The sequence below is a fragment of the Suncus etruscus genome, chromosome 4, assembly GCF_024139225.1.
Source record: "Suncus etruscus isolate mSunEtr1 chromosome 4, mSunEtr1.pri.cur, whole genome shotgun sequence".
NCBI lineage: Eukaryota > Metazoa > Chordata > Mammalia > Eulipotyphla > Soricidae > Suncus > Suncus etruscus.
Genome location: NC_064851.1, coordinates 71,926,038 through 71,951,303, shown reverse-complemented (window position 1 = coordinate 71,951,303; position 25,266 = coordinate 71,926,038). Strand labels below are relative to the sequence as shown.

The 25,266-nt window shown below is 33.1% G+C and overlaps 1 protein-coding gene, 1 non-coding gene and 1 pseudogene across 3 annotated transcripts in view; 1 reads left to right on the top strand and 2 right to left on the bottom strand.

Annotated features, from left to right (window-relative positions):
• Positions 1 to 25,266, bottom strand: part of GRIK2 (glutamate ionotropic receptor kainate type subunit 2) — a 691,383-nt gene that overhangs the window by 108,861 nt on the left and 557,256 nt on the right. The gene's annotated exons all lie outside the window — the stretch shown is intronic.
• LOC126008221 (uncharacterized) lies at positions 63 to 195 on the bottom strand (annotated as a pseudogene).
• On the top strand, positions 16,381 to 16,485 carry LOC126007431 (U6 spliceosomal RNA). The gene has a single exon (XR_007495004.1). It is a non-coding gene; the product is annotated as a U6 spliceosomal RNA (small nuclear RNA).

Here is a 25,266-nt window from a genome sequence, read left to right as displayed (position 1 = left end):
AGATAGTTATTTTATATAGTTTATATATTGAGATCAATTTTCAGTGCTACTGAATTTTCTACTTTGTTGCTAAAGATAAAATTAGCATTATTGGTGGAAATAATCTAGAATTGTAATTTTAGGAAAAGTTTCAATTAGCAATAATCACGCCTCAGATAAACCTCATTGGCTACGATACTGCCACAGCACAAAGCTAGAATTGTAATTTTAGAACATAAACATTTGCACTCATTTAATGCAATTTACTTAATAAGTTAAAATATGCATAAATAGGGGCCAGAGTGATGGCGCAGCAGTAGAAAATTTGCCTTGTATGTGGCTGACCCAGGACGGACCTTGGTTGGATTACCCAGCGAACCATATGGTCCCCAAGGACCAATTTAATTTCAAAATTAGAGCAATTTATTTCAAAATAGGAGTAATTTCTGAGCACATAGGCAGGAATAATGCCTGAGTGTCACCAGGTGTGGCCCAAAATCAAAACAAAAAAGTGATAATAATATATAAAATATAATATAAAGAATAAAGAGGGCTCCCTGTGTGTGACAACAGGCGGGGAAAATCCACGAAAGTACACCGGCCCAGTGGGGCCCAACTGTGAAAAACTGTGAGTTTGACCTGTATATGTCTGTCTACTGTCCTCTTGCGTGAAACTCTTGCGAGTGGGGCAAAAAGAGGCTCCAGAAAACTCGCTCGCCCAGACGCCACTTTCAGGGAGGGACTACAGAGCATGAAAACTGGCATAATTTTGCAAAAGCCGGCTCCCTGTGTGTGACAACAGTCGGGGAAAATCCATGAAAGTACACTGGCCCAGTGGGGCCCAACTGTGAAAAACTGTGAGTTTGACCTGTCTATGTCTGTCTACTGTCCTCTTGCGTGAAACTCTAGCGAGTGGGGCAAAAAGAGGCTCCAGCGGAGCACGGCGGCTCCGCTTTGCTACGCGGCCGTGCACTCTTTCTAAGGAAAGAACACCATTGCAACAAGAAGAAAAATTACACTAAGAACGGTGCTATATCACAGAAGCAAACATTTCTCTCCAGACTGTCTTCTATGTTGCATGCTCGGGCTTAAGATTTGACCCAGTGTGAGGCTTCATCCACAGAGGACTCCCCTCCCTTAGAGGCAAGTCAGCCCATCCAGAAAGGGAGGAGCCAGATGAGTGTGCTGCCTGCATCATATAGACAATGAATACCACCACAACACGTAGAAAAACCCACAATACAAGTGTGACAATGGGGAAACAACGCAGGCCAGCATCAGACATAGAGAATGAAGATGACAATTCTGAGGACCAGATAATGACCAACCAACTAATCAACCTCTCAGATAAGGAATTTAGACTAGCAATATGGAAGATGCTCAACAATCTCCAAGAAACCATGGATCGAGTTGAACAGAACACTAATAAGAACGAAGAAAATATGAAGACAGAAATCACAAAACTCCAAACTGAAATAACATGTCAACTAACAGGACTGAAAAAGTCAGTAAACGAAGTGAATGACAAAATGGATAAGCTCTGGGACAGGGTATCAGAAGCTGAGAATAGACGGTGCTGTGGAAGATGAGATACATAACAATTCCATACAGCAGGAGAGATTGGACAAAAAACTTAAAGCAAATGAGCAGACAATGGAAAAATTAGTCAAAGAATGGGAACAGATGAAAATAGAAGTCTATGATAAGATTAACAGAAACAACTTAAGAATCATTGGAGTCCCAGAGACCCAGGAAGAAAACTTACAGGAAGAATCAACGGTCAAGAACATCATTAAAGAGAAACTTCCAGAGCTAAAGAATATATGTGATCAAATCCTGCATGCCCGAAGAGTACCAACCAAAAGAGACCCCAGAAAAACCACCCCAAGACACATTCTAGTCACAATGACAAATCCCAAAGATAGAGACAAAATTCTGAAAACAGCAAGATCAAAAGGGGAAATCACGTTTAAGCAAGCTTCCCTGAGATTTACAGCAGACCTGTCACCAGAAACACTCAATGCCAGAAAGCAGTGGTGGGATATTGTGACAAGACTGAATGAAATGAATGCTTCACCCAGAATACTATACCCAGCAAAACTCACTTTCTGGTTTGACGGAAGAATACATGGTTTCACAGACAAAAAACAGCTCAGAAACTTCACAGACACAAAACCAGTCTTAAGGGAAAAACTGAAAGACCTAATCTAAGACAAGACTACCCAAAAGACACACCAAATTTTGAAATAAAGATGGCGTTAAATCTCAGGACAATTCTTTCTCTCAACGTCAATGGACTAAATGCACCAGTTAAGAGAAACAGAGTGGCTAAATGGATCAAAAAACTCAATCCAACCTTCTGCTGCCTACAAGAAACGAACCTGAATAGTCAGAACAAACATAGACTCAAAATAAAAGGCTGGAGAAAAATTATCCAAGCAAACAACACCCATAAAAATGCTGGAGTGGCCATACTAATATCAGATAATGCAAACTTTATACTCAGGAAGGTTGTATGGGACAAAGATGGACATTTTATATTAATCAAGGGGAACGTAGAGCAGGAAGAATTCACTCTCCTAAACATATATGCACCGAATGAAGGGCCAGCAAAATATTTAATACAACTGTTGACAAATCTGAAAAGTAATATCAACAAAAACACAATAATTGTGGGGGACCTTAACACGGCTTAGTCTACACTGGATAGGTCAACCAGACTGAAACCCAACAAGAATATACTAGACCTGAGGAGAGAAATGGAAGAGGCCTAGTGGATATATATAGGACACTCCATCCCCAGAAACCTGGATACACATTCTTCTCCAATGTACATGGGACATTCTCCAGGATAGACTACATGCTGGCACATAAAACATACCTCCATAAGATCAAGAGGATAGAAATTTTGCAGACTACCTTCGCTGACCACAAGGCTCTGAAATTATTTGTGAACTCCAAAGGGACTCAGAAGAAACACTTTAACACCTGGAAGTTAAACAGCCTCATACTCAATAACCAGTGGGTCTGAGATGAAATCAAGGAGGAAATCAAAAGGTTCCTGGAAACAAATGACAATAAAGACACAAACTATCAGAACTTATGGGAAACAGCAAAAGCAGTACTGAGAGGAAAATTTATAGCTTTGCAAGCACACATCAGGAAGAAAGAAAGAGCTTACCTGAGTAGCTTAATGACACAGCTAATATAACTAGAAAATGCTCAACAAAAGGATCCAAGAATAGGAAGACAGAAGGAAATAACAAAGCTGAGAGCAGAAATCAACGAAGTGGAAACTCAAAAAACAATCCGAAAGATCAACGAAAGCAGAAGTTAGTTCTTTGAAAAAATAAACAAGATTGATAGACCACTGGCAAACCTAACAAAGAAAGAGAGAGAGAGAAACTTGATAACTCGTATCAGGAATGAAAAAGGAGAGATCACTACTGATATGACAGAGATTCAAAGGGTAATCAGAAACTACTTTGAAAAACTCTACGCCACTAAAAATGAGAACCTGGAAGAAATGGAAAAATTCTTGGACTCTTATAATCTTCCACGGTTGAAGGAAGAGGATATAGCATATCTAAACACCCCCATCACCATTGATGAAATTAAAACAGTAATCAAATGTGTGCCAAAAAACAAAAGCCCAGGTCCAGATGAATTCACTAATGAATTCTATCAAACTTTCCAAGAGGAACTACTGCCAATCTTGGCAAGACTCTTTCATGAAATTGAACAAGCAGAAACACTTCCAAATAGCTTTTATGAAGCCAACATCACCTTGATACCTAAACCAGACAGAGATGCTACAAAAAAAGAAAATTACAGACCAATACCGCTGATGAATGCAGATGCAAAGATCCTCAACAAAATCCTGGCAAATAGGATTCAATGCCTCGTTAAGAAGATCATCCACTACGATCAAGTAGGTTTCATCCCAGGAATGCAAGGCTGGTTTAACATCCGTAAATCTATCAACATAATACACAATATCAATAACAAGAAAAATAAAAACCACATGATCATATCAATAGATGCAGAGAAAGCATTTGATAAGTTCCAACACCCATTCTTGATCAAAACTCTCAGCAAGATGGGAATGGAGGGAACCTTTCTCAATATAGTGAAGGCCATCTACCACAAGCCAGTGGCAAACATTATCCTCAATGGAGAAAAACTAAAAGCCTTCCCTCTAAATTCTGGCACAAGACAAGGCTGTCCTCTCTCACCACTCCTATTCAACATAGCACTGGAAGTACTTGCTATAGCGATTAGGCAAGAAAAGGATATCAAGGGAATCCAGATAGGAAAGGAAGAAGTCAAGCTCTCACTGTTTGCAGATGACAAGATACTCTACTTAGAAAACCCTAAAGACTCTATCAAAAAGCTTCTAGAAACAATAGACTCATATAGCAAGGTGGCAGGCTACAAAATTAACACACAAAAATCAATGGCCTTTCTATACACCAATAGTAATAAGGATGAAATGGACATTAAGAAAACAACCCCATTCACAATAGTGCCACACAAACTCAAATATCTTGGAATCAACTTGACTAAATATGTGAAGGACCTATACAAGGAAACCTATAAAACTCTGCTCCAAGAAATAAGAGAGGACACACGGAAATGGAAACACATACCCTGCTCATGGATCGGCAGGATTAACATCATCAAAATGGCAATACTCCCCAAGGCATTATACAGATTTAATGCCATCCCTCTAAAGATACCCATGACATTCTTCAAAGAAGTTGATCAGACACTTTTGAAATTCATTTGGAACAATAAACACCCTAGAATAGCTAAAGCAGTCATTGGGAAAAAGAATATGGGAGGAATTACTTTCCCCAACTTTAAACTTTACTACAAAGCAATAGTTATCAAAACAGCATGGTATTGGAATAAGGACAGACCCTCAGATCAGTGGAATAGGCTTGAATACTCAGAAAATGTTCCCCAGACATACAATCACGTAATTTTTGATAAAGGAGCAGGAAATCCTAAATGGAGCAGGGAAAGCCTCTTCAACAAGTGGTGTTGGCACAATTGGATAGCCACTTGCAAATAATTGAACTTAGACCCCCAGCTAACATCATGTAGGAAGGTAAAATCCAAATGGATTAAAGACCTCGATATCAGACCCGAAACCATAAGATATATAGAACAGCACATAGGCAAAACACTCCAGGACATTACAGGCATCTTCAAGGAGGAAACTCTCCTCTCCAAGCAAGTGAAAGCAGAGATTAACAGATGGGAATATATTAAGCTGAGAAGCTTCTGCACCTCAAAGGAAATAGTGCCCAGGATACAAGAGCCCCCCACTGAGTGGGAGAAACTATTCACCCAATACCCATCAGATAAGGGGCTAATCTCCAAAATATACAAGGCACTGACAAAACTACAAGAAAAAAACATCTAACCCCATCAAAAAATGGGGAGAAGAAATGAACAGACACTTTGACAAAGAAGAAATACACATGGCCAAAAGACACATGAAAAAATGTTCCACATCACTAATCATCAGGGAGATGCAAATCAAAACAACGATGAGATACCACCTCACACCCCAGAGAATGGCACACATCACAAAGAATGAGAATAAACAGTGTTGGCGGGGATGTGGAGAGAAAGGAACTCTTATCCACTGCTGGTGGGAATGCCGTCTAGTTCAACCTTTATGGAAAGCGATATGGAGATTCCTCCAAAAACTGGAAATCGAGCTCCCATACGATCCAGCTATACCACTCCTAGGAATATACCCTAGGAACACAAAAATACAATACAAAAACCCCCTTTTTTACACCTATATTCATTGCAGCACTATTTACCATAGCAAGACTCTGGAAACAACCAAGATGCCCTTCAACAGACGAATGGCTAAAGAAACTGTGGTCCATATACACAATGGAATATTATGCAGCTGTCAGGAGAGATGAAGTCATGAAATTTTCCTATACATGGATGTACACGGAATCTATTATGCTGAGTGAAATAAGTCAGAGAGAGAGAGAAAAATGCAGAATGGTCTCACTCATCTATGGGTTTTAAGAAAATTTAAAGACACCCTTGTAATAATAATTTTCAGACACAAAGGGAAAAGAGCTGGAAGTTCCAGCTCATCTCAGGAAGCTCAACACAAATATTGATGAGTTTAGTTAGGGAAATAACTACATTGTGAACTGTCCTAATAATGAGAATGTATGAGGAAAATAGAGAGCCTGTCTAGAGTACAGGCGGGGGTCGGGTGGGGAGGAGGGAGACTTGGGACATTGGTGATGGGAATGTTGCTCTGGTGATGGGTGGTGTTCTTTACATGACTGAAACCCAAACACAATCATGTATGTAATTAAGGTGTTTAAATAAATTAAAAAAAAAAAGTTCAGAACCTCTGAGATTAAAAAAAAAAAAGAATAAAGAATATTCCACAATTGATTTTAAAAACCTGAAGATTGTAATGGGGGCAACAGAGGTTGGGGTCTCAGGTATACTGGCATAAAGGGGTAGTGATATAGTCATATAACCACAGATTAAAAAAAACCTAAAAATATCAGATTCAAACTATAACTAACAAACTCTATATTGTGCCTGTCAACGTGGAAATCAGCAGAATATTGCAATAGTTGGAGAGAACAAGTGTTACAATAAAAAAAAACTGTCATAAAATAAACTTAATATATATCTTTGGATGCCTCTTGCTTCCTATCATCTTTATTTCTAAATTTTTCATAACACCTATATCATATATCTTAAAATAATACAGTGTATCTTCATATGTCATTTATCATTTATCTTAGTTTGTTTTCCAAATAATATTGTATTATATATTTATATGTAATATTTATATAATATATTACAATATAACATATAATACATACTAAATAATATAATGCATATATGTATTCTTTTTATTATATGTTTAAAATATTTTTATTTATCACAATTTTTGCATACTTCAAAATACAATTTTATGCCCATTATTAATGCATTATTTTAGTCGATCAATATTAACATGTTACTATCAAAAATTTTCTAGTTAAGTCTAAAATCTAACATAATTTATATTCAAATCACAGACAAGAGAATATAATTATGAGACATCTATAATATAATTACTACTGGGTGGTTATTTTATATAAGTTTAATTTAAAAGCTTGTGTACATGTGGTTCAACTATAATATTTTAAAAGAACTATTTCCCATGTATTTACATTTCATAAATAAAATTCTAAAAGTGACACAGTTGCAAAAGTGATTTGATTTGAGGTTCCTAAATTGAATTAAACTCACTAAAAGAAATTTACAGTAACTTTAAATTTGCCATCCATTTTGACAATATACATATTCCTTTTTGTGTGTGTAATTAGCATATTTTCAGTTTTTGTTTATGAGTTTACTTTTGGGCCATGCCTGGCTGAGCTCAGGGCTTACTCCTAACTCTGTGCTCAGTTATCACTTCGATGGGTATTGAGAAAACAATAGGTAGTAAATGTGATAAATCCCTGTTTGTCCTTGTAGAGGGAAAGTGCCTTATGCTTTTAATTTTTCTCTTTGTTTAGGATTTGGCCACAGCAGGTGATGCTCAAAATTTACTTCTGTCTCTGAACTAAGAAATTATTATTTAAATATTAATTATTTTAGCTGCCTATCTATAGAAAAATAAGTATTTTCTTCACTTGAAGTATCAAATTAAATTTTATAATGTGTTGTGTGATGTTTGCAAGAAATAATACATAAATAATCGATTATCTGCAGTCATTTCTAGAATTTTATAAAGTTTGGAGTTATTGTTAGAATTGATTAACTTTCACTACACAGTCAGAAATCATTGACCCCAAAGTCATATAATAATAACTAAAAAGTAATTCTGTCTTTTATTTCATTTACAATTCTTTAAGATAGCATTTGAATGTTTGCTGAAAAATATTAACTGTGTAAATTGTCATGAAGTCTGTGCTTAGAAAACTATGCACGATTTACATCAGTTTCAAACAGTGAACTAAACACTAAGAAAAAATTCTGTTTCATGCTTTAAAATTCTAAGGTGGATTCATTATGACCAATCAATATGAATAAAATAACATTTTCTATTTATGATTAAAATTATTAAATAAAAATCATTTGGTAGGCAACTTCCTGGTCCAGCTCAGGGATTCTTGAAGATATAGCATGGGTGCCTGGGTTTTGCATTTTAGTGTTTTATCATATCAGACTCCCAAATACAGTCCTCAACACGGTATTGCCTTGACAAAATACTCTAATTTATCCATCTTCCATTTACTTACACCTGTTATTATGATCTAATGCTTACTTCCACAGAGACCATTGAAATAGGCAACTGTGCACCACAGACTTTTGTTAGAGGCCTCATTTATTGACTATGCTTTTACGATTTGTTTTTTTTTTTTAAACCAAGCTAATTTACTATTAGATCAGAATGCCCACACTGTCAGTTTGCTTCAGAAAAGGAATCTAGATGTTCAAGACATGGTAGACAATATGCATGAGGTAGATTCCTCTTACAGAGCTTACTATCTTATTGCTTAGTACACTGGATGTGAAAATTATTACTGTTCTAAGAATGCTCCATGAACAATCTAACACCAGAAGCTTTTAATCTAACAAAGTTTATCTCTGCAATTGATGAATTGCCTAGATACTGAAAAAGCTCCCCCACACATGTGCCTGTCTCATTTCTTTTTTAAGAGCTCTAACCCATTCCATGCGGGTCAGTCCTTCAATTGTAACCTACGAATAGATCTCCATTCTGTGTGTGTGTGTGTGTGTGTGTGTGTGTGTGTGTGTACATGGTGGACTCCTCTATGTTTGTCTAATCTGTATTGTACTTAATCCCTGCCTATATTGTTTATAGTTCCTATTATATAATATCCATCCCCTCTCTACCTCCCCCCACATCAACCACCTTACAAATCCTCTTCTATCTACTTACCCCATCAACTATATGATCTGTTATATCCCACTATTTAACCCTCTTTATCCTCAGTTCTTCACTCTTGAGGAACAGGGACAGTACCCTTAACCCAGAAAACTGCCAGCTGTCTAACAAACTGAAAGGAAACTCTCCCATCCCGCCACTCACCCGGAAGAAGCTTCAATCACTGCTTCCTTAGAACCAATCAATGCTGTCCTATTTGCCCCCCCTCCTCCCACTGTGGACTGTTGCTTGCTATGGCTCCCAAGGGACCCTCAGCTAGAGGACACTACCTAATCCCAAACATCTGCTAATCATTTCCTGCCCACAAAATCCTGGGGCAGGAAGAAACTGTGTTCTGGATTTTATCCCCATTTCCCATGACTATATCAAAAGTATTTCAGGGAATTTCTATATATTTCCTTTGTATGTTTCTGTAGACTCATTTCCTTAATAATTATAATTCTTAGTATCTATTCCTCCATTTCTTTTTTTGGATATGCCTAGAAGAAAAATCTTGTAGAAAAGTTTTGGTTGGGGTATGAACTCAGGTTAGAATCAGGTTATATAGATTATTTAGTTTGTTATTTTTATGCCCATCTTCACCACGAGTATCATGTGGCATTATTCATTTTTTGCATAGGCATGCAAAAATGGGGAATAAGTTCTTATGTAATAGGGATAGGAACTCATAATTTTTATACTTCAGGGGCGTCTTTCACCCTGAACATTTGTCCTGAGGACTTTACTTAGGCCTTGATTGTTCAGACATTAACTGTTCAACCTTGAACCTCCCATCCCATCATTGTTTTCTGCACCAGCCCCAAGAATCGAACTCCCCCTGGGGGATATTCAAATGCAGCCCTAGCACTAGTCAGCTCCAGGGTAGGTTCATATGACACCCTGATGAGGAGGAAACAAAAGTAACTTGATCTAAGGGCAGGTTGTCCTATCAGAAGACCCTTTGTCCTAAGAACTGTGAAAAATCAATATCTTTAATTACAGAAGACCGATTACTACAACCGTGACTGAGCAAAACTTTTCCTTGGACCATAAAGACTCTATCCTATGTTTTGTCCTATGATTTGTATCTCTAATTACAGAAGACTGACTTTTTCTGGGACCATAAAGAAAGATGTTGGAGCTGGACAACTCCATGCCCAGATCCTGTAGAAGATCTTATGACAGTATGCTTTATGGGTGGAGACACCCTGTATCTCTTAGGTCATAGACCCTTTGAACTTGAATCATTTTGTTTAGCCTCATATTTCTATGTCTTCCTACAAATTGAGGGGAAAATATTCACAGTATCCAAAGGTCAAGTGTGTTGACTACTGAGTGGAAAAAATTGGTCAAATCTAAATACCCAAGCTAACGTCAGTGACAATAGAATCAAGAGACCCAAACTATAACAAGAAAAACACAAAATGGACCTGTTAAACTAGTAGTTCAGGGGCCTATGGTTGAAGGTATAGGTTGCATGCTAGGAACTCTGGTGGAGAGAGGTCAAAACTGGTGGTGGGAATGACCCTAATTCACTGTCACTATATGCCTGAAATACAATTGTAAAATTCAAATAGTTTCAATAAAAAATTAAAAATAAATTAAATGAATAAATAACATTAAGTGATAATTTAAATAAAAATATTACTTGCTAGTTATATGAAAAATAAAACCCACAAAAATCTATCCTAGAAGCTACCCACTTTTAGTCAAAATTTCCTAAAATGGAAAGTTATTTCCTAAATTGGAAAGTCCTTTGAATAAATAAAATGTATCCAAATTAGTATTTGCAATTTAAATTAATTTGGATTGGTTGAATTGCTATTCTGATAAATCTCTTATCTACTAGAGAAAAACTAATGGTTTAATGGAAGATGTTTATACATATTTATCATTCAAATAATATGCCCTTTATCAAATTTGCACATAAAATATGACTTATTGGTTCAACGATTCAAGATTTAGCACTTTGAATTCTGTACTTATACAAATTACTTAGTTTTCTTTTGTTTTTTTGTTTTGTTTTGGTTTTGGTTCTGGTTTTTTTTGAGGGTTGGGAAATGGGAGGCTGGACACACACAATGAGTGTTCAGGATTTACTCATGGTTTTGCTTTCAGGAATTATCCCTGCTGTGGCGTCAGGCACCATATGTGGTTTTGGAGAATGAAGGATGGTTGACTGCAAAGCAAATGCTCTACCTGCTATAAAAATGCCTTGGCCCATTCATTCATTTTTTTATGTAATAATAAAAGCATTACTTTCTTACTAGACTCAGAGTCTATGATATAACTTAATTTCAAATTTAAATGTTCATAAGTACTATTTAAAGGAAACAATTTTGTATTATTGCTTGATTAAATAGTTTAAACATTTAATCACATTTATGGCTAATAGTTATTGTCACCAATGAAATATGTAATGAATATAAAAGAATGCTTTAGAATATTACATTAATATTCTAAAGATATTATTTGAAGTAACTCATTCATTGTCATAAACTATGTAACAAATGTGTTTACATATCATACTAGCCACAGCATTAATCACATTTTATAATATAGCATTGCATTTATTGGTAAATATATGAATGTTAGAATTATATATTTTATAAAATAAATTAATATATTCAATTGATATTCTATTATTAAAATTAACTATATCAATTAAAATCAAATATGATTAAATTGTTTATCAATTAAACTAGCCAGATTTTATGTTTTGGATATAAATAACAATAAAATAAATTTTCAGTTATATTTTTGACTTGAGATATAATATTTTTGAAGAATTTATAGCAAAAGACTGATTTAGACATTGCTATAAATTATTCCCAAATTCAAGAAATGTAATAAAGGAAAATGCCTCTAATTTCTCTAATATTGAGTAACAGTAATAACTTATTTTGATCAAGTATCATTAATTTCAAAATAATGCAAAGACAATATATTATCTTTTATTTGGGAAAAATAAAAATGGCAATAAAGGTGAGTGAAAGGGTAGTTATAATAGCATATTTCTGACATAAAAGAAAAGGAAAGAACATGTTACTTTCTGTTTGTTTGTTGTTTTGGTTGTTGTAGGTATTGGGCTCTGCTCTCAGAAATTACTCTTGACTTGGGAGACCATATGGGTCTGCTGCGTGCAAGGCAAATGCCCTACCACTGCGTTATCGCTCTAGGCCCTTAACTGTCACTTTTAATTTCAAAAAAATATTTTCTTAGGGGCCGGGGCAGTGGCGCAGTGGTAGGGCATTTGCTTTGTATGTGACTGACTTAGGAAGGACCACAGTCAGATCCCCCACTGTCCCATGTTGTCCCCAAAGCCAGGAACAATTTCTGAGCGCATAGCCAAGAGTAACCACCTAGTGTCACCAGATGTGGCCTCAAAACAAAAACAAAAACAAAATTTTCTTGTAATCATAGAGATTTGCATCATACACATCACTACAATGGGGTATAACAATTGAAAGAAGTTTCTTGTGATGTTTGACCCCACAAGATAGAGCTGCTCTGAAAATAAAAATGGACAGAATGTTATCCACTCACAAGCTATATTGCATTAAAACAAAGGCAATACACAGAGTTCTGAGACAGCTTTAAATACAGAAATATTTTAAACTTTGGCAGATTTATTTTGTTTTCTAATGGCAGATAATCAAACTACTGGAGAATAAATTGTTTTGCTAGTTTTCTAATGTTCTATATCTTCTGCACAAATAAATTGGTAAAATGTTTTCCTTGCATTCTACATGACCTTATCAACTTGTCATCAGCATTGTCTTCTATACCAAAACTATAATTTACAAAACATTTGCCTAATTGTTAAAAATGCCAGGTAATCCAAAGAAAAAATGATCATTTTTATACCATGTTCATTTCTTAGTATAGCCATAAAGTCATAGTAGCCCAAGCCTTAAGAGATGTTATTTCTAACTCAAAAGAGTGGAAAAACTATATAAAACGCAGCTAACACACAAAGAGATATTTATATGATCAATTTTCAATGCACATTATATGATTTGGCTGAAATGGGGGAAAACCTACTCTCAGATAATTCTATTATTATTTTCTTCTTTTTTCATTTTTTTCTTTTTCTCATTTTATTATTTCTCATTATTTTTTTCATTAACTTTAAGACAAAATATTAGAACCTAAAAACCCTTATATCATAAACATATTGATTTATATATTTATGCATATAAATATATAAACATAAGTTATAAATATATATTTATTTAAGTATACATGTAAATATAAATATATTTATTTAAAGTATATTAATTTGGGTTTTTTTATTGTTTTCCTAATGTTCTGAAGTTTATGTGATCAATATATATTACTTATATATAAAAATAAGCAAATCATAGAATAGAACAATAACAAAATACATATATTTGTCAGTGTTAGTACTAAATTAAATATAAAACATTTATCAGAGTAAATTTCACATTAATAATGAAAATAATTATTTAATAATTAATATAGAGAATAAATTAAAATCTACTTGTATCTATATCATGGTTTTTATAATAAACTGGTATTTTTAGTAATGCAAGAGAGTAAATCAGAATATGTTTTGAATAGTCTACCCTCAGGATCAAATTCTGAGTAAAAATGGAATATAAGTGTCAGCCTCATTTTCACCAATGGTAAACTATAAGTACTTTCTATGAATAAGTTGAAAAAATGGTCTCATCTGTAACAGAGTTTACTACTTAGACCATTAAGTTTGTTATAGTGAAAACAGCTTTGAGTATATTGTGGGAGTTTATTACAATCTTGTACTTTGTATAAACAATCTATTAGCTATATGATTATACCCCTAGTAGAGAGCAGAAGCCTGTAAAGGCTAAATAAATCCCCTAATGAGTAATATGTACAGTATGTAATACCACAGAGTCTATTTCCATGCCTTTAATTATACTAAACTGAATTATATTGACTCAGCAATCATTTATCTATTATAACTTTTTTCTGATCTTTGCTCTATTCAATTATTTTTGGCAATAAATTAAAATGAAACATAGATACATAGTGTTCTAAAAACAGTCAAGGGAGTTATAAGTAAACTAATTTATTGTGTTGCTTCAAATTAGTGGTAATTACAATTTTAATAAACTAGACTCCTTCTTTTAGAGATAATCAAATCTTCTCACTGAGCCAGTAGGCTAACAACAATAAATTATTGTTCAAATGCTGTTTAGGAAATAGAAAAGTAAGATTTATTACCAAATATTAACATGATTCTCTAACACAACTTTAATAAAAGCTAAAAATAAGAAAATAAATTATATAATTATCTATATTGATAATTTAACTACAATTAGTTGGTATACATTATTGCTGAAAAGAGCATTTACTCATATACATTTACATGAATTGGCAGATGCATTCACTTCTCTGGGAATTTCTTTATTTATGAAATATATGAAGAATTTCTATAAATGCAGTTCATTGTTTCCCAAGAGAGTAGTCACTCGTCTGCTCCATAAACTCTAATCTCAGAAGTCATATAAAACAAGTCTTGAAAAACTTATGGGCACACCAGCTGCACAGCTGTAGTCCTGGTAAGAAAAATAGGTCAAGGCTTCCCTTTTGAAAGCCATGCCAGCTACACTTACTATCTACTGCTGCTACTATGCCAATGGTCGGGCTTCTTTGTTCAACCAAGGATCTCCAAAGAGACACCCACTGACCATAGTTCCAGATATGCTGGTATTTGAGCTGAAATCACCAGACCTCTTCTGGATTGCTATGGATACCCTCCTCCACCTTCTCCTACTTCTAAAAGGCCTGGCAGATGAATCATAATTCACAACAGTCGCATTATCAGTCACAGAGCTTAAAATTCCTGGACCTCAAGATCACATACTCATTTGGATGACAACATCATATTTTTCAATAATGACATTCCAGTAAAAACACATCAATTTAGACATCAACATGGATTGAAAGTAAATTAATGTTTAGAAACCAAACTAACAGGATAACTAAAACAGAGTTTAATTAACCTTACAATGAGTTAATGACTTCATTGTAAGCTACAGTTTTTTTTCTTTTGTTTTCTTATTTCCCTCTTTTTCCTTTTTAAAATAATGTTATTACCACTTATTTGTAAAACACGTATTTTGAGAAACTATGCAATACATGATCTTTAAATAAATAAAGGCATGTATTTAAAATAAATACAGGTCATTGAACAAATGTGCTTGCCAGTATTCAATAGAAATTTAAGCAAACTCTAATTATCATTATCATCACTAATACTAGCCCCATTAAGAGTAATCCCTCAATTCACAGCCAGGAGTAAGACCTGAGCACAAGCAAGTTTAATCCCCCCTTTCAAAAAAGTCAAACATTAAAATAACAAAAACAACAACAAAATTAGAACATTCAGTGTCAAGGTTATTTTGGATTAATTACAAGTCTCAAAACATTAACTTTGCAATTAATGCAATATCTAAAGGATTAATAATAATATAGCTTTAATGACTTTCCAAAGAAAACTATCCCTAAACCCTAATAAGCATGATTGATAGTCTTAGCTTCAAAGCCAATATAATAATAGTTTAAAAAAATCTATGCCAAAGAGGGGGACCTCTGGGGGCCTGCCAAGCCTCCCAGCAACCCCCAAGCTAGGGAGAAGGCCTTGGGCCTGAGGTCTCCCAAATCCCATGCCAGCAAGAGCTAGCCTCCAGAACAGGAAAGGATTTGGTAGAGAACTGGAAGCCAGACATCTGCCATCCCTAATTGTGAGGTGAAACTAAAGGCCGTTCCATATCATCCTAACTTTGATGTAGGATATGCACAAATTTTAGGATCTTTAACTACAGAAAACTGACACCAACAACAGAGACTGTTTGAAAAATAAAAGTGTATTGGCACTACAGACAATGACTTGGGTTGGACAACCTCGTGTGCCTGGGGCCTAGAGTTGGTCTTATGCCAAAAAACTTTAGGGGTAAGGACTCCTTGTATTTAGGCCAAGGCTTTTCCTTTCTCTGTCCCCCATATTTTGCTGGGCCTATGCAAACAACAATTGCCACTCTAACACCCTTTTTTTGCTGTGCTCCTTTGAGTCTAATCATTAAAAAAAACACTTAAACTTTTGAGGTTAACTTAAATTATTATGCACGTGCATGGAACTGTAAAAGAAATTACTATGCCTTCAATGTTAAAGGAGTTACATAAATTTTGTGGCTTTAGATTGCTTTGTGTACTGCTAAGAAATGTTATAATGTACTACAATCTGAGAACTTGAGGGACAAAGTAATTGTGCATGTGTTTTGTTTTATTTCTCATAATGTTTTTTGGCTGAAAGTTCAAAATTAAGGTGTCAGCAAGGAAATTTCTTCTGAGAATTCTGTTTATGGATAATTGTCTACCCACTGTAACTTTACCTTGTTCTCTTTCTTTTCATCTTTGTTCTCATAATAAAAAAAATATAAAAAAATCATGCTCGCTTCCACAATGCATATACTAAAATTGGAATGATACAGAGAAGATTAGCATGGCCCCTGCCCAAGGATAACATGCAGATTTGTGAAGTGTTCCATATTAAAAAAGTAAAAAAAAAAAAAAGAAAAGAAAAAGAAAAAAATCAATGCAATATAGAACTTTCTGGCAATATCTTTTTTTTATAATACAATGTGAAGCTTTTACTGAACTGGATTTTTAATTTAAATAATTTTTATCTCAAAAATAAAACTCTACAAATTTTGAATAGTATTTTTATACTTAACTCAGCCTACTATTTAATGTCTAAATATATACCATTCTTGTATTTCCTTCAAATTGTCGCCTAACCAATGGCTATAAACTCTTACTGTGGCAACTATTATCCATTCTCTGGCACTCGATATGCCAGCTCAACAACAGTATATTAACTGGCTTTCAAGTTTTCTCGCTCTCTGTGGGGCTTCTTTCCTAAAATTGATGAGGGCACCGTACTGTTTGAGCCGCCATCCTGACATGACAAACAGCAAGAGTGGTCTCTTCTATATTATAGGAGGAAAAAAAAAAGGAGAAAGCGAATGAGAAAGAGAAAGCACAGTGCATACTGGAATGACAGTGGACTTACACACATTTTCCATGGCATTTAGCATGGTGTTACTAAAATTTTACACTTCAAACAAACATAACTTCTCTTCAATTAAAATGGTCCACAGCTCCCTTGTTATATTTTGAAAATGTAACCAATTATATAGGGATTAAACTTTTGTCCCTCAGACATTTTAGAGAAACTAAAATAAAAGTTGCTGCTCTGACCAAGTTCAAATTCATTGAAACTAATTACTTCTCATAATTCCCAAAATGGTTTTATCACTTACTTTCTAACTATAGAATTCACTCTGGCAGAGCTAGAGTAATAAAACCCATCATATTCTAATTTTCAGACAGCTTGATAGAACCAATGTTCTTAGTATAGATAAAGTGTAATGAAGCACTGTCTTTCCCATAGGAAAGTCTTTGATTCGTATGCTTTGATGCCAACTAGCCTTCACATCTGCTGTTTCACCATTGATAGCTGTAACTTGGCATGCTAAACTAGTGTCTGATGAAGGAGCTTTACTCAAAGGCACTATTTAATTTCTTGTAAAGGGAACATAGTAAAATGGTGTTGGTTTCCTGTCAGCCTTATGCAAATCCCTGTAATAAACATAGGATCAGGACTCACGTACAATAAATTGTGTGTTGGATAGGGAAGAAGGAGGGATTCAACCTCCTTATCTAAAAGTAACTACTTACTATGTCAAAAAATCAAATGTAATATAAGAATTGTTTTAATTTTAAAGACTATATCAAAATATATAATATACAAATAAAAATATGACAACTTTGAAAATAAACCTAAGAAAATAATTTTGAAAAACTCTGATTTGTTTAATTAAATATCACTGAATTAAATGTTAGTGGTACACATATCTAGTAAAATATCCATAACCAATATCCAACATTAAAAATATTCATAACCTATATTCAACAGACAGTGACAATCAGTATCTTAACAACTTTAATAAAGATAATCTCATTTGTAAATTATATGGCTGCAACAATTTTAATATTTTTTTAGATTTCTACAAAAGATGTCTAATGAAAAACAGAACAAAAACAAATAACGAAGTACAATATGAACAGATGAACATTACAGTAACATTATTAATTACTAAGCAAAATTAATTATATTCATTAAAATTCACAACTCAACATAAAAGTCTTTATTCAAAATTCAATAAAATAATTAAATGATAAGCTCTACTATTCACAAACTTAAATGTATAAAACATTCAGTTATTTTTATTTATATTAAATATCTGAAATGTACTGACATTATTAGCTTGTAAGTCTGGAGAACAGTTTGTTTTTCAAGACAAGTATAACTGATTTTCAATCATACTGGTTAGGGCAGAAAGTCCAGTTTGAGATTATTATTATTATAAGTTCAAATCTATAAAAATATTAAAGATAAACCTGATAATTGTACAGCAGTCAGGATTCTTGCTTTGCATGCAGCTGACCCAGTTTTAGTCCCTAGCAGCTTGAAGGGTCATTTGAGCACCCATCACTTGTAAGCCCTAAATTCAAAGCAAAGTGTTAGTTATCAATATTGCTCGGTGTGGCACAGTTAAGAAAAGAAAAGTGAGAAAGGTAGATACTGACATATTTTTAAAGTGTCACCTAGGAAGATACCAATTACAATTGTATAATAATTTGCCTCCAAATTATGTTCAAAGAATGGAAAGGAGAAGCTGTACTTAAGTGGATGTTAAGGATGATAAATATATACAGGAAAACTTTAGGAAATCAAACTCAAACTTCAGTAAACCCATTTTAATGCATGGAACTGCCTATATTATTTCCTTTTCCAATTGTGACAATAAAGTCACAAGCACAGTGGTTTTAGGACTTTATTATATGCCACTTATATCTCTCTTCTTTAGTTTCCCTTACATACCCACATATAGAATTTTAACAAAAAAATGTGCTTCTCTAGAACATACTGTACTTTCAAATCTTTACTTAAATACAGAAAGAAAAGTCAAGGTTCACTTTACCTTACTTTTCTGAAGAAGAAAAAAAAAGAAAAAAAAGTTGCCCTACTTCTATATAAATTCTCATGTACATCTATCTACTGGAGGCCTTCTGTAAAGATGCAATTATATTATTAACCCTTATCAAACCTCTAACCAGAAAGGTAAATAATTTGAAAGCAGGTTAACAAAAGATTTCCTTTTAAATTTTGATATTTTGTGGGGTTTGAATTTCAGAAAAGAAAGTAAAGCCCACTCTAATATATAAAATGAACATAGTTGTCATAAGTCATTAATTATTGATGTCAACAATTACATAATTATTTACAATTCAAATTAAATTAATTTTTCCTCATATTAGACTCACTAGAAGAGTTTATTAACAAAATATACTCTAAGCTGTTCAAGATCCCTACTCAAGTTATTTTTAATTACTTAGCCTGGAGAGAATTTTGGTCTCAGTTTACTATAAATCTCCCCAGGGAATTCTGACATTCTAACATGAGACAGATTGGGGCTACTGATTTAAACAAAGTAATTTTTAGCAGTGTTTAAAACATAGCAGATGATATAGCTGATGATAATGACTGAATCCCTGGGGTGTGAGAAATTAGATCAAAACTACCATCTTATTTAACAAATTAAATAATTCCCTTGTTATAGAAAAAACTATATTTGTTCATTAAAAAATACAAAAAATCAGTATATCACCTGCCTGCTTTTGCCTTTATAATGTAGTATATAAAGTATTAATAAGAACAACAAATGAAAGGAGGAAAACAACAGAAAGAAAAAGAAATATAAGCCAGTCTGCAAAAAAAGAACTTAGAATTTAAAGTGAATAGTCAGATTTCTTTCACTGGATATAAATTTTTATAGGGTCAAACCAGGAGAAAAAAAAAACAGAAAGAAAAAGAAATGTAAGCTAGTGTGCAAAAAAAACTTAGAAGTTAAAAAGAATAGTCAGAATTCTTACTCGTGAATATAAACATTTATAGGATCTAACCAGATTTTAAAATATTTTAAACATGCTTAAAGGTTAAAAGATCAGATTAAAGGATATATTACAATGTATAAGTCACTTGCTTTCAAGGCATCAAACCTAGGCTTGATCTTCAGTATCCTGTATAATCCCCTGAGCCCTGCCAACAGTGATCCCTGAGTGCAAAGTCAGGAATAATCAATCTCTGAGCATTATTATCAGGTATGCTTCCCCCCCTCAAAAAAGATAATTTAAGCAGGTCTTGAGGAGCTTTAGAAAAAAAATAAGAACAATGACTATCAACTTGGTTCTAAATTTTCTCACCAGGTTTTGTAGTCCAAAGCAATAGTTATCTATATAGGAACACAATTAAAATAAATTAAGCAGGTATGTTCTTTTTAACATATAAATGGACTTAATTAGATGCATGCATAAGCTACATGGTTTAGCAAAAATAGTATTGACAAAAACACAGTTGCCTTGATATTCAACAAGTAAAGGTTGTTGAAAAGATATACCTCCAAATTTTGAGGAGAGTAAACTCAGAGCTAAAAGTGGTTTATGTTATATATTATGAATCCTTTTTAATGTTAGGGAACATAGTTATAGAAATAAACATTAAAGATCAGAAAAGATTTAGAGTCTGTACTAGAAACTAGAGAGCCAGAAATAAATGGTTTAGACAAATTCTCTTGAGTTCCTCATACTGTTTTGTGTGGTATGAAACAGAAACTTAACAAATACAGTCTTTATGTACTTTTACATAATGTCTATGTATGTAAACATACAATGAGTTGAATGATAACTGAATTACAAATGCTCAGCAGGTATATTAACCAACTGGGTATTAGGGTATTGGTAGCGTAAAAAAAATTTCCTGGAACAATTAATTTACAAAAAAAGAGTTTAAAAATTTAAGATTATGGTCCCGAGCAATATAGCACAGTAAGAGGATGTTTGTCTTTCATGCCACCAACTTAGGTCAGGCCCAGATTTGATCCCTGGCATCCCATTTGGTCCCCCGAGCCTGCCAAGAGTGATTTCTGAGTGCAGAGCCAGGAGTAAACCCTGAGTGCCATTGGGTGTGGCCCAACCTTCCCAAATAAAAATAAATATTTAATATTATAAATAGTTACATTGGTAAGAAAACTTGAAGATGAATTGGTGAAGACAGTATAGCATTTATTCATGATACAAAAATATATGAAAAAGAAATATAGCTTGAATTTAAAATGTTAGTAGGTATCTAAGGAGAAGGAAGAGAAGAAGGGGGAGGAGAAATAGGAGGAGGAGGAGAAGAAGAAGATGATGATGATGATGATGAAGAAGAGAAGGAGGAGGAGAAGGAGGAAGAAGAAGAAGAGGAGGAGGAAGAGTTGGAAGAAGAGGGAGAAGAAGAAGAAGAAGAAGAAGAAGAAGAAGAAGAAGAAGAAGAAGAAGAAGAAGAAGAAGAAGAAGAGGAAGAAGAAGAAGAGGAGGAGGAGGAGGAGGAGAAGATGAAGAAGGAGGAGGAGGAGGAAGAAACTATGACAATAACAAAAATAATAATAAAATTATTTATGTTTTTGGAAAGTTAGTCTGGCAATGGGAAAGAGGATAACAAAGAATGAAAATTAAGAAAAACCGTTATATTGTTACCAAAAATCTTGTAGAGATTTAAAACTAGTTGATCTACAATTATTATTAAAAATCAAAGATATAGGAAGTAGAACAAATAGGTATAGGAACATCTAACTAGAGTTAACACAATGTGTCACATTGAGATTATATTAAGTAGTTATAAATTATTTTAACTTACTAAAACCTTGATATCTACAAGTTAATATCCACACATGATTGAAGAAAAGCTCATTGCAAACCTGGCTAAAATAGTACATTATATCTATGAGGCTAAAATTATATAAATTCATGCATATGTGGTATAAAAACCAAAATAAACCATGAATAATAAAATAGAAATAAACTTTGGTACAAGATTAGTTAGTCATTCCAAAAGAGGTGAAATTCAGTGTGTATATCAGGAGAAAGGGAGCAATTTCTGAAGAGTAGAATTGAGCTTCATTGGCTAACATAGTGTAGTATGAACACTTTGTTGATTGCCTGTGATGAGTACATGAAATTTATAGGCTACATTATAAAACAATGGTTCCTCATATTTTAATTATAATAAAGTTTAAGAATATTTAAAATTGAAGAATGAGTGTTTTTATATTAATTTATTGTGGGGGGAATTTTTTGGAGAGATAACATAATGTTATACCTGCTTCTTCATAGATTTGTACTCAACCAGCATTTCTAATATGCTTAAGAAACCCTATAAACATTAGGTATAAAAATCAAAATCAGTTGCATAAGTAAACACCCTACTCATTGTAATATTTGTCATGTGCCTTATATTAAATACATTTTAAAGTTTTATTAGACTTTAATTTGGTTATATTTTCCAGAACAATCACAATTTTTTCTTCTTTTTTTTTTTTTTTGGTTTTTAAGTTATACCTGGCAGCACTCAGGGGTTAATCCTGGCTCTATGCTCAGAAATTGCTCCTGGCAGGCTCAGGGGACCATATGGAATCCCGGGATTCGAATCACTGACCTTCTGCATGCAAGGCAAACACCTTACCTCCATGCTATCTCTCTGGGCCACAATCACAAATTTTATCTCAAAATTTTATTACATAATACAAGTCTAAAAAAGACCAACTGAAACAGTATCCATAGATTTTTTTTTATTTTGCTTACCAATTTATAAATTTTTGACCCTCATAATCAGAAGAATTAACTCGGTTAATAAATAGACATGTTTTTTTATCAAAAAATTATCCAGTTTTGGTCCAATAACATAATTTATATGACTATACTTAAAATTGTACTGGAACCTATATATTTACATTAAGCAAATAGTTTAAATAAAATAAATAATAATAATTGTGCTTTTACTGTAATTGTAGATCTATTAGATTTTCACTAAGCTTTACATCCCATGCAATTTAATCATTTTATATTCAAAACATATTATAAAAATTGTCTTCTTAGTCATGCCCATTTTGGAGATGAAGAACCAGTCCAAATAAATTACCATTTCCAAAGTAAAATCATTATGTAGAATAGAAATTAATCTCTCTTTTCTTACTGCATAATTTTAATTTCATTTCCACTAACTAGAAATATTTTCTTAGCTATATTTTAAATAATAAATTTTATTATATTAGAATAACTAGGCAATTTATATGAGACATTTGATACAACTTAAATTTTTTTACTATAGCAAAATACCATAAAAGAGGACCTTTGTTAGAGAAAAAAAAACATGAGTGAAAAGATATACTATTTTAGTGCATGTGGTAAAGCCAGAGAATTCAGATAAACTAACCCCCCCCCCCCAAATTTATATTAACCTAAAGCCTTCAGTCACAAGTTGTTTAGTAAAAGGTATATGTAGCATCACTTGGAAAAGACATGACTCATTTTGAAAATACAAGAAAACTTAAATATGCAATAGCTATTAAGATACATATATATGCATTCTCAGATGGACATGGAAACACTAATATTAAACTTCCTAATATCTATAATAAAAAATGAAAATAGTGTATTGTTGCTTGATAACATTTTGTATAGGCCTTCTAGGGTGAGATTTTAGTTTTGGACCAACTTTCTAGATACTTGAAAGGAAGGTTTTTATTTTTTTTATATCATCAATAAAAATCTTAATATTTCACTATTTTATTAACTAAGCTAAGGAAATATTGGAAAGCAATGTAATTTTTATTGTTTATATATGATAATACAGAGAAACAGAATATGTAATTTTGAAATATTTAGACAGTTATGGTTTAACTGTCAGAAACTATTTGATGTATAATATATAGAGAAGAATGAATTATTCTTGAGAACAATATACATGTAAGGTTAATTAACAGCTCAAGCATGTTATTTGGGTGGAAAGGATAAAATATTGTAACAATGCATATAATATCTTAGTTATACCAAATTCTTAGTTCTTTTTATTTTTGTTTGTTTTTGGTTTTGGGGCCACACCCGGTATGTTCAGAAATTATTCCTGGCTATGCACTCAGAATTCGCCTCTGGCTTGAGCAACGATATGGGACAACAGGGAATCAAACTGCGGTCTGTCCTAGACTAGCACGGGCAAGGCAGACGCCTTATGCCTTGTGCCACCGCTCCAGCCCCAAATTCTTACCTCTTTTATCTTTAATATCTTACATCTTATCTTTTCTCCTATAGTAACAAAACTATACCATTCTTTAAAATAATTTTCTGAATCTAAAAGTTCCAGAGCCATTAACTATTAGCAAAGCCTTGTGCAGTTTTTAAAGACAAGATGGAACTTCTTTGAGAAATCAATGTAATAAGGTTGCTTCCTAAATTTGTATTTGTTGCTGTTAATTATAAATGAATGAACAATTTTCAGCAGAATAGACTAGACATAATGGATTCAGTGTCACTATTAAGATTTTAAATAAGTATACATTTATTTCAATTGATAGCTTCTATGAAATGTTTTCAAAAATTTTATATCTGAATGATATGAATGTACAATTCAATATGTCAAAATATGAGGTAACAGTTATATCATTTAAGAATACACTAAAATAACAAGAAAAGTATATATAATGAATTATTTTAAATCACATTTTATGTTCAATAGTAAACATTTATCATTTGACAGAGGTTATAAAATAAGATAATCATCAAGTTGATATTTATCACTATGTAATTTATATTTTGACCAGAATATTCTAAAAGATTTCAATAAATATAGTCTGGTTGTTAGAGAAAGTTGCTCACATCAATTTTCTATAGTTGTCAGAATCCACTGGTGTTTGGAATATAGTAAAAAAAAAAAGAGAGAGATAAATAGCAGGAATGAAGTATAGACAAAAAATGAGTAAAGATAGGTAAAAATAAGACTTCAGAAAACACTGAACTAAAAACCAAAATACAAAAAATAAGAAAGATGGAAAGGGCTGAGGAAGAAGCTTAAAGAGGATTTTATAAAATGTTGAATTTTGGGAAACTTTATTTTTCAGAGTCAAACTTTAATGTAGAACACTGAAACTTTTGTAGGCTGCAAAATGATAATTAAATTAAAATTCAAGTGCTTGTGAAACAAGAATAAACACTTCTGTTGTCAATTTTGGTACTTTGAGATATTTTTAAAAATCAACTTCTAAAATATCTTAGATATTAAATAACTTATGTATGTCACATAGAAATAATGCAATGTTATTGACTCTGAGAATGTGCAGTTATCAGGTCGGAGCGATAGCAAAGTGGTAGGATATTTGTATTGCACACTGCTGACC